The sequence below is a fragment of the Carettochelys insculpta genome, chromosome 1 (assembly GCF_033958435.1).
Source record: "Carettochelys insculpta isolate YL-2023 chromosome 1, ASM3395843v1, whole genome shotgun sequence".
NCBI classification, from domain to species: Eukaryota; Metazoa; Chordata; order Testudines; family Carettochelyidae; genus Carettochelys; species Carettochelys insculpta.
The window spans coordinates 118,511,562-118,527,027 of NC_134137.1; the positions used below are offsets into that span (position 1 = coordinate 118,511,562).

Consider the following 15,466-nt stretch of genomic DNA (forward strand, 5'->3'; position numbering starts at 1 on the left):
GTGGTACTAGGCTCAGAACGTGTTTTGGTGAGAATATTGCAGAGGCCCCCAGAAATGTGCAGTCAATGAAGAACTGTTGAAGGCAAATCCAAAGTGAATTTAATTTGTAATTGAAGCTGGTCAGGAAGTCTTCAAAAAACTTTAACTGGAAAACTTTAGAAAGAATCTTCCAATCTTGGGGAAACTTGTGTTGAAAGAATTTGCTCAGGTTCAGGTTGAAATGTCTGGTCAAAACCAGACTGAGCACGCCAGCAACAGCCAATAGCTTCTTTGCCAGGGAACTGACTGTGATATGAGAAACCCAAGTCCTAGTCCTTCTCAACTGCCCCCTCCCCCAAACCCCAGGACTTACCTTCCAAAAGGAGCTCCAGGTGCTCCTGCTGCTTCCCGTGCTGCAGAACATGCATTCTGCTGGGGAAGAAAGCCCCCACCCAACTTAAGCAAAATTCAAGTTTTGCGAGGGTGCATGGGAATGCAATCCTCACATAACTCAAGGGACTACTGTAATTATTTTTGTGGCGAGAAGAATTACATTTGCATTTTACTGTCCATTTCTATTCTTGTATGTATATTTCTATTCTAGCATGTGCATATTCTAATTATATTTAATTTATAGCTCTTTTTATGAAGACCAAGCAGGCTTGTCCCACTACTAAAAGTTCACCAACAGAACTGGCAGTACTGACCAACAACCCAGAAAATGTCAACGATGCTTTACAAAATAATTAAAAGGCAACAATTTTAATTGTTTAACACCCTTCTACGAAGTTGACCAACTGAATATCCAGATTGAAATAAGGAAAAACACAGATGTTTAAAAATAGTATTGTACTTGCATATTTTATGAAACCAAAAAGAATAATGCCTCATGAGGTGGAGGGATTGGTTTTTCTGTTTTGGTTTTCAAGTTGATGGGAATCACGTAATTGAGTAAAGTTCTGAAGAAGGCTAGAAGACTGTGATCGATGCTTTTTCCTGTGAGTGATGTTTGAAAATAGCTAACCTTTATTACAAATAGACACAGGTCTGAATCAAAACAACTCCCTATCCTACTCAGAATTATGGAAGGAGTGGAGGAGAACGTGGTTTTAGACCTGGATCCAAATCTCAATTTGGAGGAATACACAGAACTTGGATCCAGATCTCAATGAACATTCTGATCTCTCAGGGAGTGTCTACACATATCCAAAGTTCCTAGTTAAGGGTAACTTTTCGGTGGTTACAAAGGAATAAGAGTTGTCTGTTTTTATTAATTGCTGTGATTTAACTAGATTGTGTCCTATTTCTAAAATAAGGAAGTTTTCAGCTGTACACACTTGGTTTTAGAGAGACCCACCCCCCTTTTCCCCACCCACAATGGATTCTTTCTTTTAATTGGGAGCGTCACAGTGGATGAGCTGTGTCTGTGATAGAGTTGCTCCTTGAACCTTTTTAGAGAGCACAAACCAAAAGCAAAAATTTGATAAGCCCTCTATGAACACCCAAGAGTTTAATACCATTCATGGACTGTCAAAACCCTTTTACTTTACACCAGCATGTTATTTCAACCATTATGAGATGTTTATTGCCCACTGAGCCGCCTGTATTACTTGTGCCTTAGATACAGGTAGGTAGCAAGATGGGTCAGCAAGTCATTCACAGGAGTGCTGAGTCCAAAGTATTATCTCTTAGGCATGTTCAGACTACTGTTTGACAAACAGTTCTCACTAAGCATGCTACAGCTTTGTCCAGTAACGATTAAGCAGGATGAGCTTTGTTTTACATCTTACTGTGGATTGTCTTCCTTACAGTGCAGAATTGTATTCCTGCCCCTGCACTGGACCTTTTATCTCCTTGCAGCAATTAGTGGCACTTTTGCTGTACGGTGTGGAGCACTTCCTGCCAGCTCTGACATCAATGGGAGCTGGGAGAGTTCATGCCCTTGCATCACTGGGCTCCTTTTGTCTTCCCAGGGGGCCGTGGGACCTGCCTGAGGTGGTTGGCATGTTGTCTGGCCTGGGGCTTCCAGAAGCACCAAAATGAGGCAGTAACATGCACTCCATTTTGCCGCCTGGCAAAGAGGAGGGAAGAAGTGTGCTGGTGGTTATAGTTCGGTCCCTGGGCCACGAGTGTTTGAAGTGCAATATTCATGTCTCTCAGTGAGCTTCCTGGTTGCCAGTCTCAGCAGAGAAGCCAAGGACTCAACAGCTGTGGTGACCAGACTGCTGTCATGTCTTTAAATAACAGGGATCCATACTGATGGGGAAGCTAGTACAGCTTCTGTTGATATTGTATCAGGTTTATGGTTAACCAGAGAATGTCAGTCTCTGGCCGTTGTCCATACAGGTCACTTGCATACACATGGTTTGCTCCCTGCCATGCATACGTACACATGACAGCATGTACATGAACACGTGTATTTAGGCTTAGTTTGCGCATCATTTGTGGACAGAAGTGGTGGTGAGTGTATCCATTGTATGATTTGCATCCCCCTACACACAACACAAAACCTACAGCTCTTCCTGCCTTTTGCAGTTGCAGATTATTAAATTGTTTTAAATTTTGTAACCAGCTTTTATTTGGAAAAACACAGATAAAGTGAGTAGTAGGGAACCATCCCATTGAAAAAATGTTTCTGTACAATCCAATAGGAACAGAGAGGTAGCCGTGTTAGTCTGTATTCCAACAAAACAAAAAGCAGCAGAAATGTAGCACTTTGAAGACTAACAAAATGATTTATTCAGTGATGAGCTTTTGTGGGACAGACCCACTGTACAATCCAGTTAGTCGGGTTGATTTCTGTTCATTTACAGTATTTATTTTATCATAATAAATCACATAATTAAATATATTTATCTCAGAATGATTTCAGGTGCACCTGTAAGGCTGAGAAATTCTTGCATACGATGTGGAAAAACAACATGGTAAATAGAATTAAAACCCTATGTAAAATAAAATGTTCGATGCACCCAGGTAGCCAAGTTTGACTCAAGATGCTCCCATGGGGGTTGGATTGCCGAGGGATTCACCTTCTTCATGATGAAGAGGCAATGGAGACATTCCGACAGTGCTCATTCAGCCGTAAGGCACCAACTGACATCTCCAGCTCTGAAGCAGTGGAGTCAGTGAGTCAGTGGCCAATCAGTCCACATACTGACAAATCGATCTGCCCTTGTCCCAACGCAGAACAGACAAAAGGGAGTCAGGGAGCCACAGTGGAGGCTGAACTCATAAGAATGGCCACGCTGCGTCAGACCAAAGGCCCATCTAGACCTCTATGATATCGTCCTCCAAGCTGAAAGGTCCCAGTCCCAGATGTAGATCTAGATCTTGTACAACAATCTCTCCTCATATGACAGCCATTCCATATCCCTAATCTTTTTTGTTGCCCCTTTCTGAACCTTTTCCAGTGCCAATATATCTTTTTCTGAAATGAGGCAACCACATATGTATGCAATATTTAGGATGTGGGCATATCATGGAGTAATACACAGGCATAAGATATACTTTGTTTTATTCTCTATCCACTGGTGCACGTTGAATGGATGTTTTGAGAGAACTAGTCACAATGACTTCAGGATCCCTCTCTGGAGAGGTAATAGCTAATTTAGTCCCCATCATTTTATAGGTATAGTTTGTTTTCCAATATGCATTACTTCACATTTATCAACTTTAAAATTCATCTGCCATTTTGTTGCCCAGTCACTTACTTTTGTGAGAGCCTTTTGAAGCTGAAGAGACTGTGAAAACAGTCTGCTTTGGACTTACCTATCCTGAGCAGGTTAGTATCATCTGCTAATTTTGCCACATCACTGTTTTCCCCTTTCTGCAGATCCTTTATGAATATGTTGATTAGGCTTGGTCCCAATACAGACCCCTGTGGGACACTGCTTATTACCGCTCTGCATTCTGAAAGCTGACCATTTATTCCTGACCTTTTGTCCCCTGTCTTTGAACCAGTTACCAATCTATGACAGGACCTTTGCTCTTATCCCATGACCCCTTGCTTTTCTTAAGAGCCTTTGATGAGGGACCTTGCCAAAGCTTTCTGGAAATGTAAGTACACTATATCCACTGGATCTCCCTTGTTCACGTGCTTGTTGATCCGCTCAGAGAATTCTAGTAGCTTGATGAGGCATGATTTCCCTGTACGGAAACCATGTTATCTTTTCTCTGAACAAATGACATTAATTTGTGTCTAAAAATTCTGTTCTTTACTATAGTTTCAACCAATTTACCCAGTACCGAAGTTAAATTTACCAGTCTGTAATTGTCAGGATCACCTCTAGGGCCCTTTTTAAAAAATTGTTCTTACATGAGCTATCCTCCAGTCATTATGTACAAAAGATGATTTAAAGGTTACAAATCACAATTAGTAGTTCTGCAATTTCACTTTTGATTTTTTTCAGAACTCTTGGGTGAATGCCGTCTGGTCTAGGAGACTTCTTATTGTTTAGCTTACCACCTCATTGTCACCCCTTTAACACCTCTTTACTGTTTATCATTTCTAATGACACCTCAATCTGGGACAAGTTCACAGATTTGTCACCTAAAAAATTGGCTCAGGTTTGGGAATCTCCTTTATGAACTCAGCCCTGGAGACTGTTTATAAGAATTCACTTAGCTTCTCTGCAATGACCTTATCATCCTTGAGTGCTCCTTTACCATGTGGATTTTTCAGTGGCCCCATACTCTGCAATATGGAGAACACAAATCAGGTCTGCAGGAAAACAGGCAAAATTAGTGTGCATTAGTTTGATAAACAGTGACATTCTCTGAGTTTGCTAGAACAGTGCTCTACCTCCAAAAACAACTGTGGTTTTACAAATGCCTTTCATGGCTGGAAGGTGTTCCCATACCCTGGTCACGTGCACTCACAGAAACCTAGCTAGATCTCAAGTGACAAAAGGACAAGGGCCTCTCTGAGTTTCTCTGTCAGGTTGCTAGATTTTTAGAGGGGAAGAGCCCGGAGCTGATGAATTTGGGATTGTGGCTTTAGGGCGAGGCAAAGGTGGGACAGGAGGAGGAGACATATAAGGCATAAAGCATTTTATCCAGTCATGCTCAGGTGTCACAGCTGGGGGTGAAATTATTCTGGAGGCAGCTCCTTAAATGTTTGGCCACAGAAAATTGGCCTTTAGCCTTCTGAAGACACAGGAGCCTTTTCAATTTTCCCCTCTCCTTCTCACGTCAGCCTTTTCCTGCTTCATTCCTCTTCTGTATCATGCTCCACCATTCAGCTATCAGGGCAAACTAGGATTGTGATGACACAAACACCCGCTGTGATGTCACAACATTCTCTGGTTGCTCACAGCTGTTGGTGGGAAAGAATGAGGCAGTATCCTGGCAAGCAGTAAGTGGATAGGAAAGAGAACAGATTTGCTTGGCTGTGAGCACTAGATTGAGATCTGCATGCTGAATACCGCACAAATACGTCATCCTCCTTGATTTTCTGAATGCTTTCATTTCCCTTACAGAAGACTGGGCTAGAACTCTTTTTTCCAGCTGTCTTCATGGCTTTTCACAAACTTTTGTCTTTAGTGCTGCCAAAAATAATGCTTCAAATATGGGGGTTGAATCCGCAGTTTATTTTTTTACTGTATTTCCTTCCAGTGTGCTCTCTTCCATGTGCATTTGCTAAATTTCTGTCTAACTCGGGCAGGACAATGAAAATTTTACCTTTCCCTCATTTGTTAAAGAAAAGATCTACACATTTTCTGCGTCACGGACTTGCAGGTAAGACAATGGATTACATTTGTATGGGTTTGCTAATAAATGTACTGCTGGCCCTTTGACCAGTGCAGCGTCCACATTTGAATTTACACTGCTGCAGAAAATCCCAGAATAAACAAGGCCTATTTTACACATACAGGGTTTCAGAAGCAATGAGTAAATTTACAAACTTGGCAAATGTGAAGACTCAAGATGAAACAGAACACCTAGTTTCTTATCAGAAGGGGCCAATTTAGATGTTGAACCTTTTTGAGCAGTGACAGATTTGGGTGGGTCAGTTCCATATTCGGAGAGAAACTGGTGGGACAGACTCAGAGTATCTTCTAGATCAAGGGTGTCCAGACTTTTTTCACCAGGGGCCACATGACAATTTTTTACATGTTCCAGGGGCCGAACACAAAATAGCCCCAAACGCACCCACCCAACTTAAGCCCTCTCAGCCCCAAACCTGCCCCCCGTCTTAACCCTTCACAGCCCCAAGCCACCACCCCCTGCCCGCAGAATTAAAGCCCATGGAGCCCGAAGCCAACACCCAGGCTTAACCCCCTTCAGCCCCAAACCTGTCCCCCATTCCCAGGTTTAACCCCCATGCAGCCCCAAACTGCCCCTAGGCTTAACTCCCCCCCCAGCCCCAAACTGCTCTCTCACTCCTAGTCTTGACTGCAACATACAACATCAAACAAGTCACTTTGCAATAACATGGGTGGATCTCATTTTCTCCATGTGCACATTTTTCAAGCATTATTGTTCAATTGGTACTGCATACTGTAAGTACACAAGCCCTCAGGCTTAATGCCCCCCCAACCCTGCAGCCAGAATCCACTCTCAGGCTTGACACCCCCGATGCAGCCCCAAACTATTTCCCCAACCCAGGATTCACTGACCTTGCACAGAAACTCCACGAGCGGCTGCCCTCCACTGCTCTTTCACCACCTCTTCTTCAGCTCCACTGTGTGGGTCCCCTAGTCCTCCAGCTCCCCACACGTAGAGCACAGCAAGGGCAGCTCCCAGCAGCCTGCCAGACTGAGATAACAGGACTTAATTTAATTGGTTTAATTACCATTAAATTGAGTGCTATGCTTTCAATGCAGCTAGCTGCAGGAATCAGGTGGCAGTGGTGAAAGGCACAAATGGCTCCTTAAAGAGCCACATGTGGCTTGGAGCTGCTCAGCCACCTTTTAAAAATGTCAGCCCTGCTGGCACTGCAAGCCAGATAAAAAGGCTTCGTGAGCTGGATTCTGGCTCATGGGCCATGTGTTAGACACCCCTGGTTTAGATAAGTCACTCATTTACAAAAAGTCCTGTTTGCGTAGAATAAAAGAGGTCAAAGCAACATCAAAATTGAACTCTGGCAATTTTGCTTGCAGAAAGTCCATCTAAAGCCCAGCTGTGTCAAACCCTTCCTCTGTGACCCTTGGCCACATCTCTTCTTTGCCCAGTGACCATAATCCTTTCTTGTCTGCTCACTGTTTCCTGCACTTTTTACCAGAGACCCCTCCTTGCACCAATAGCACTATCCTTGATCTCACGGGACTCATTTTCCAAACTAAATGTGGATAGTTTAGGTGAGCATCAGTAGTCATCTCTCTTCAGTCCAGCTCTTCTACCATGGGAAGTGTGTCTAACCTCCAGGAACAAGTCTCCCAGGGTAGGTAGGCTTGAGCTTCCAGGGCTTAAATTAGAGTGCTAGAAATAGCTGTTCAGACACCATTGCACCTCAGGCTAGCCAAAGGGGTGGGTAGGCTGTGTCGTCAGAGTTGCCACCAGCATGGTGCTCTGCTCTCTCCAATGTTGGTATCACTCAGCTGTGTGCGTGTGTTCCCTCTGTGTGCTGCCCCAGCTCTGCAGATAGCTGACACAGCAGACTCGAAGAGAACCCCCAATGACCACAGAGGCTAGTAAGGTGTGAAGGCATGTCGGCCAGGTTTATTGCCGTATTGGATACGATAGTAGTTCCTTGTAGATTTCTTAGTCTAAGTCAGGCCATACTACAAATATGCACCCACGGTCAATGGACTCGGCTCAGTCAGTGGCGGGACTTTCCACTGCCCCCTCGGCCGGACCCAGACTACACCCCAGGAGTACATTCTTATACACAGGTACAAACAATTTATACATCACTCCTGACGTATTGAGGTACAACCCTTCTACGTCATCAGGTGCCGCCTCTCACCTTGTACATGATGGTTTGAACAAAACAACTCTATCCATCATATTACCCTTCTGTCCCTGTCATTGGGATGGGTCGGCCTGTTCTTCCTTATCTGTGGCATGTTCCCGGGTCGGGTGTTCTGGTACCATGTTCCTATTTCAATATGCTAGGTAGATATGTTTATGCAACATCAACCCTCTTTTTGCCAACTTCTGTGAGCAATGCATTCCTTTAGCTCACAGCTGCACTTTGCTTTCTGTTAGCAAAGTTTTGACCATTACTTTGGTTCAGGCCTAAGGCCTCATACTAGGCCTGTACTTACTACAGGCTGGGGGACATGCAACATGCATGGTGGATCAGGCTGCTCATAAATTTTAGTGCAAGAACTGGCGGATCTTCTTACCCTGGCTGGGAGGTTCATTCACATATGCAATGTAGCCATCCCTACAGAGAACTCCTCAGAGAGGCTAGATTACACACAAAGGTGCAATGAAGCCAACTTACTTGCTACTGTCAAATCAAACAAGAGTATCCTTAGTTCCCATAGTACCTTGAGGTCACCGTCCAGGAGTGGTTGTTGTAGCCTGCCTTTCTATCGGCTCATCTATGTGCAAAGTTGCTGTGGTTTAACTAAAGATGTAGTGTAAAATGGATTTGGTTCAATGGGTGCAAAGGCTGAATGGATAGGCTTAACTAGATATCACTCTGGCTAACACTGACTTAGTTAACGTGCAATAATGCAGTGCTAAATGAAATGAAAGTGTGTACATAGGGATTTGTAATGGTTTAACTAAATGAGCTTAAATACAAACTTACACACAGAATTTAAACTGCTTTGACTTAAAACCAGGCTTAGCAGGGGCCTTTTTATGGAGAGTTTCATACTGAGCATTAATCAGTCTCTGTTATATTTTATTGCCACACTGCTATTTATGAGGTGGAGTTTGTGTGGTGCTGATGGTGGTTGAGGCTTCTGCCTGTACTTGATAGGATGTGTATTTTTTTGGTGTGCTGAGCTGAAGGGAACTTACCACAGAGGAAGAAGTTTGAGGATGAAGCAGAGCGTAAACAAGATGTTGAACAGCTCAGGGTAGATATAGATCACGTACAAAAAAAATATTTTTAAAGGTTAGAGTTTCCGAGTCAAGCTGTTAAATGTTAAGCAGTGCCAGAATTAAGGTTGCAGGAATAACCTGACCCCCTTGTAAATATGCATTAGGCTATAGCCTAATTACATAAAGGCTCTATCTCCTAGTCTCCTCAGATTTTCAAGGGGTCGGCAAAAGGTAGATCCCTGATAAATTTCAGCTGGTGTGGTTGAAGTTTGGCAGAGTTATAAGCAACAGAAAACAGAATGTTAGAATAGGAAGTGTCCAGAAACCTGAACTCTCGACATTGCTACCTGAACTGCCTGCATTTGAAGTTTTCATCTGTGTAGTAAAATATATTGAGACTAGAAGGGGGATGGTAGTTGATAAAGTCTGACCCTAAGGAGATGCTTCAGTCAGAGCCATCCCACTCATAGGCCAGGTCAGGCCTGGACCCCCTCGCCCCACACTCACTGCAGGCACCAGGCTTGGGGGAGGCGCAGAGCTGGTGTGGTGTGTGGTGCAGGGCCTGGGGTAAAGGAAGGGGTTGGCCTGGGCCCCGCACCTGGTGAAGGGGAGAGTTTGCCCCATTCCCCATGTGCCCCCCAGTGCTGGCTCTGGCTTCAGTGGAGATGTCTGCAGCTGAGGACTATGCATTGACAAAAGAATTGTTTACAAAGGCTGAAGTACAACCAGACCTAAATGCCTGAGATGCTTATGAACTCATTTTTCTTGGGACTGGGACCCTGTCCTGTTTCCCCCTGGGAGCATTCTAGCCCCAGGCATTGGCACAAAAAGTACATCCAACCTGTTTCCCTTTGGTTCAGCCATGAAAGGATACTAGTTTCTTAGTGTTTGGCACAAAACCATTCTATATGCATTCTCCAAAAGCTTGGTAGTAAAACCATCTGCCAGTTTCCAGGGACATGAAGTCTGAGTCATCCAGGCAAGCGTCCCACTTTGTTTCAGTTCCTTTTGCCCCAAATCCAGGGTTCCACTCGCCAGCCCATCCACCTGGGTGTGACCCGACTCTCTTTCCATTGGCCCCATTATGGGGCAAGTGCACCTTCGGGCGGGGTGAGGATAAAGATCTCCCCCCAGCTGAGTCCATGTGATTGTCTGTTGTCTCAAGATAGCAAGGCGTAGGTGTAAAAGTCAGTATGGCTTCCCTCTCGGAACAGTGTGGCCTAGTGGCCAGTCAGTATGGCTCTCTTCAGTGAGACTGTGTGCATTGGCAGCTGGTCAGGGGAGTGGCCCACCACCTAGGGAGGGTAGGGGGACCCAGGTCCTCCCTGCTCTACCGGGTCCTAGCTCAGGGCCCGCACAGTAGAAAGTGTACTTGCCACTGGGTCAGCAGGGAATCCACCCAAAGCGCACGTACCCCATGCTGTACAACGACTAGTCCCCCGCAGCTACTTCCTCCCCTGTCTCTGGGCAGTGTAGTCCTGTCCTCTCCAGGGTCTCCGTTCTCCTCCGTCTGTGCAGATCTCAACAGCTCCATCACTCCTATGGAGTCCTCCTGGTTCTTGGCATCTCTTTGGTTTCCTGGGGCTTCATTGACTCCTGGGCGGAGTCACTCCAGGATGTGGCCTCTCTTTTTGTCAGTCAGCCCTGAAAGAGCCAAGTTGCTCCCTTTTACAGATCGCTCCCAGTCAGGGCTTGCTCAGCATGGTCGAGGCTGCGTCACTTCCTCGGCCCAGAGAGTATAGTTAACCCTTGCAGTACCGGTGTTGGTCAAGTGCACCCTGTCACAGCCTCATAGTTCAGGTCACCCACGAGGGTTTCCAGTAATGTTCCATTCCCTGTGCCTCTTCCTGGCCTGTAAGTCCTATCTTTGCCCTGCTTGTAGGCTCAGTTTCCCCTGATCAGGATGGCTCTCACCCTTTTTTCCAAGGGGTTGATGCTGTGTGTGTGGGGAGGGGTGGGGAGAGGGGAGATTGTGGTGGGCAAAATGAGGACACTTCATCTGACACGTTAAAGTGGGTCCCTGAGGAACACAGTACAGCAGAAGCCTACAAATATATATGCCATGAACATGGTTTTATATATATATATATATATATATATATATATATATATGTATGTTCTGAGCATGGCATGGAAAATATTTTCTATATGAAAATAGAAGTGGCCTCTAGAAAATGAAGCAGGCCGCTAGAAAACTGTGAGGTGCAGAAATACCTCCCTCTCCATCCATAATTTGGCAAAAAGTCCACCCTCTGTGTAAAACATTTGCCTAGAGAAATCAATTAGACCCAGATTTGTAGAGGTATTTTGAATGCTATGCTCAGTATCTCAAGGCTTAACTGATTTAGGGGCTTTAATCTCATTTTTAAGGGAGATTTGGTCACTTAGACCTCTAATAAGATTTAGGCTCCTGGGTACTTAAATCCCTTCTTAAAATGAGGTTTAGGGTCTCAGCATTTAGATTTTGCAATGAGAGCACAGCAACAGCTGCATGTTTTTAAACGGGAGTGTAGTGGGCAAGACATGAGAGGTCATTCTTCCTTTCTACTCTGTGCTGATTAGGCCTCAATTAGACTGCTGTGTCCAGTTCTGGGCACCACGTTTCAAGAAAGGTGTGGAGAAATTGGGGGAAGGTCCAGAGAAGAGGCAACAAGAACAATTAAAGGTCTAGAGAACGAGCTATGAGGGTAGACTGAAAGAACTGGGCTTGTTTAGTTTAAGAAAGAGAAGACTCAGAGGAGACATGATAGTGGTTTTCGAATACCTCAGAGAGGGTTACAAGGAGGAAGGAGAAAAATTGTTCTCCTTGGCCTCTGAGGATAGGACAAGGAGCAATGAGCTTAAACTGCTGCAAGGGAGGTTTAGGTTGGACATTAGGAAAAACTTCCTAACTGTCAGCATGGTTTTACGCTTCATTAAATAACCTAGGGAAGTTGTGGAATCTCCATCATTGGAGATTTTTAAGAGCAGGTTAGATAGACACCTACTGGGGATGGTGCTTAGTTCTGCCCTGAGGGCAGGGAACTGGACTCAATGACCTCTCGAGGTCTCTTCCAGTTCTAATGTTCTATGATTCTATGAAAATTCTGGGTCTTAGTCTGTTTTCACTGATGATTTTTACATTTAAAATAGATGATCTCTAAGGCAAAGAAATAAATAGCTGCGTGCTGTTTGGAAAGCTGGGTAGCAAACTCTGATTTAGGTATGTGTTGCCCACCTAAAAGCTGCCTCTGCTCATTGTGAATCAGGCTTTGTACAAGCTGCACAGATGTTATAAATTGTGGAGGAGCTCCTCCTGGTGGTTATTAACTATAAATCTGCTTTGTGTGAGATCATAGCCAGGCTGGTAAATGTGACTTTTTGAATGGATTGAGCTCCGTGAGCCTAAAAAGGGGAAGTTTAAGGGATGACTTGATCAGTGGATAAGTACCCACATGGGGAGCAAACTCGTGGTAAGGAACTCTTCATTCTAGCAAAGAAAGTTGTAACATGAGCTGATGGCTGGGAGTTGGAGCTAGACAAATTCAGACTGGAAATAAGGCATTTATTTAGAACAGTGGGAACAGCTAACTGTGGGACAGCTTAGGAAGTGATGGTGTGGATGTTCTCTATCTGGAACTTCTAAAATAAAGATAGGACAAGGAGAAATGGGCTGAAACTGCAGAAAGCGGGGTTCAGGTTGGGCATTAGGAAAAGCTGCCGAACTGTCAGGGTGGTTAAAACACTGGAATAAAGTACCTAGGGAGGTTGTGGAATCTCCATCATTGGAGATAAGAGCCATCTACTGGGGATGGCCTAGACATTGCTTGGTTTTGGTGTGAGGGCAGGGGACTGCACTCGATGACCTTTCAAGGTTCCTTCCAGTTCTAACATTCTATGATTCTATGACGATTAGAGGTTTTTCAAACAGAAATGCTCTACGAATCTTTGGGGAAATCCTATGCCACCGTTTGAACAAGAAGACAGACTAGATGATCACAGCCTTATGATCTGGCCTTGGCATCTAGGTGTATTTCTAAATCAGCTGAAAAATAGATCAACAAAATGGTCCAAACATTGCAGGAAAGCCAAAATATAGTGGCAACTTGATAGATGGATAGATTCCTCATCAAATCACCTCTTCTGATTTGTAATGCTGCTGATTGCTAGGACCACTCACTTTGAAGAATTTAGCCAGAAATGCCAAAATCAAAAATTTTGAGGCCATGAAAGAGCTACAGAGCACTCAGATACTCAAAAACAAATCCATTGACAACCAACAGGCTCTCTACTACACCGCTGGTCTAGTGCTGACAATTGTCACAGAAAAGTCACATACACCTATCAACTACTTAAACAGTCTGTTGAAAAATATAATTTCTAATGGACACATTTGGCACTCCAGTATTGTGGTGATACTGATAAGAGTCGTGAAAATATCGAAACATTTTAGAGGGGAAGGAATAATTGGGATTCTTGTTAGAAGGGAAAAGACTGAACGAATGAATAGGTGAACTAAATTATCATTTCATCCCATTGGAGCCAGGGTTTTATGCATATTGGCTCGGAACTGTAAAGTCAAGGCTTAATTATGCAAGGTGATAGAATTAGCCTATATCTTCTGGCTCAGCTAGAGTATGTCATTTAGAAAGATGTCCAGCCTTGTTCAAGTGACATAGGATTCACTGCTTCCCTTGGTAATTTTTGTCTAATAGTTAATTGCCCAAATGTTTAAAAATTGTGCCTTATTTCTGCCTAGTCCTGATTGTCCTGGGCCCTGCAGTGTCAATGTACTAGTGTCTGGTTCTTAAGTAATTTGCCGTGTATGGGAAGCAACACTGATTTAATCAGCAGCCCTACAAATATTATTTGTAAACCTGGGATAACTTTTAAAATATATTTGAAGATGATTGCCACAATGATGGTGTTTGAAAATGGGACTTCAAATTCCCATCATGCACCATGATTATGAACAGATAGATGTGATGCAACTCTATGATTCTGGGCTATGGATGCTTCCCATTATGTTTTAGTATAACAGTTATTACCTGATTTTGATTTATAAATTCTTTTTCTTTTTATTAGTGCTTGTTTCGTGGCTTGAAAATGATGCTTGCTCTTTTCCATCCCCTTATGAAGCACGTCTCATTCCGTCCATTTAATATGCCAGCAGCTTTGGGTCTTTTTCTTTCAGAATTTGTGTTACCTAGTCCAGGAGTCTGCAAGCTGCAGCTTCAGAGCCACATGTGGCTCTTTAAGGACTACTTTCTGGCTCCCAATGCTATAATTACAAAGCACAAAAGAAACCCTCCTGATTATTTTTAATAAACGGTGAACGTCTAAAAGCCCAACAATGAAATACTCCAATCTAAATAGCAAATGGTATGTGATCTCAAACCATTGGATAACTCCCCCTTTAATAAGTGAAGTGCATTGCGGGAGATGATACTGTATCTGTGTTTTGATCATATTACTAATAAAGTCTTATTCACATGCATTGCAGCTCTTGAATTCTTGAGTCTTTTACCTAATGCGAAAAAAGTGGCTCTTCTTGCTATTTTGGTTGCTGACCCTGACCTAGTCCAAAGGATTTTTGTCTTCCCATTTCCACTTTACAATGCAATCCCCTTCTTGATGTAAATGTTGAATTTACTGCAAATGCCATTTTCTAGGGAACTTCTTTCTCTCTCTCTAAATTAATCTTCTCCTGTAGTACATCATGTATTCATTATCTATCTTTTTCTGTCAAAATTAGAGTAAAACATATATCTCATTACATGCACTTAAAATCTTAAAAATGAATATCACATGATATGGATAATTTAAACTTCAAGTACATTTAAACCTGGAAAGTTTATATATTACAAACTGAATTCCAAAATTTCTGCTGTATTCAATCCCTGCCTTCTGCTTCAGTGCACAGAGTGCTTAGATTGGCTCTGGCAGTACCCTTCTGCTGAAATATATTATCCTAATCATCAGAGAATTGTGTGTTACTCTGGATGATTAATAATCTTATTTTCTTCATAAATTAAATTTAATCTCTGAGCTAAATTTTCACTTTTAATGTTGCAATGAAAAATGCTGCTTTCAATGAAATTACATTACAACTAATGTTTAGTTTGTTACCTAATTTTTAGTGTTTTGCTCTGGGCTTTTTTTTTGTAGTGTGTGAGCTTCCTCTATATGAAATATGTTCCCAAAATGTCTCACGATTCCAGTGTTCAGTATTAGGATGCTGCTTCCATAAACAAATTTGCTACAAGAAAGCAGTGCCATGTAAGTATTTAAAATAAGAATACGACATACTCATGTTCCAAGAACTTGTTAGTTACATATTGAAGTAACCTTAACTCTATTTTTCCTGTACAGGTTGCTGTTCTCAAATCTGGGACTCCCTTGTTGGGCAACATCCATGGTCTAGCAGGACCATGGATGTTTCAGCGTGAGAGGGTACCAGGCTGGGGCCAGTGTAAGGTGTGCCCACTGCACAGCTGGGAGCCAAAGCCTCTGCCAGCCACACAGCAGAGTGAGGTGGAAGCCAGAGCCCCCTGCCTGTCCCTCAGGG

General features: G+C 43.4%; 1 long non-coding RNA gene across 1 annotated transcript; it reads right to left on the reverse strand.

Moving 5' to 3' along the window:
- Positions 1-4,633: 4,633 nt before the first annotated feature.
- LOC142006275 (uncharacterized) lies at positions 4,634-10,577 on the reverse strand. The gene is made up of 3 exons (XR_012643386.1): positions 10,334-10,577; positions 6,597-6,735; positions 4,634-4,699 (listed from the first exon to the last, which is right to left on the reverse strand). It is a non-coding gene; the product is annotated as an uncharacterized LOC142006275 (long non-coding RNA).
- Between the last annotated feature and the right edge of the window lie 4,889 nt (positions 10,578-15,466).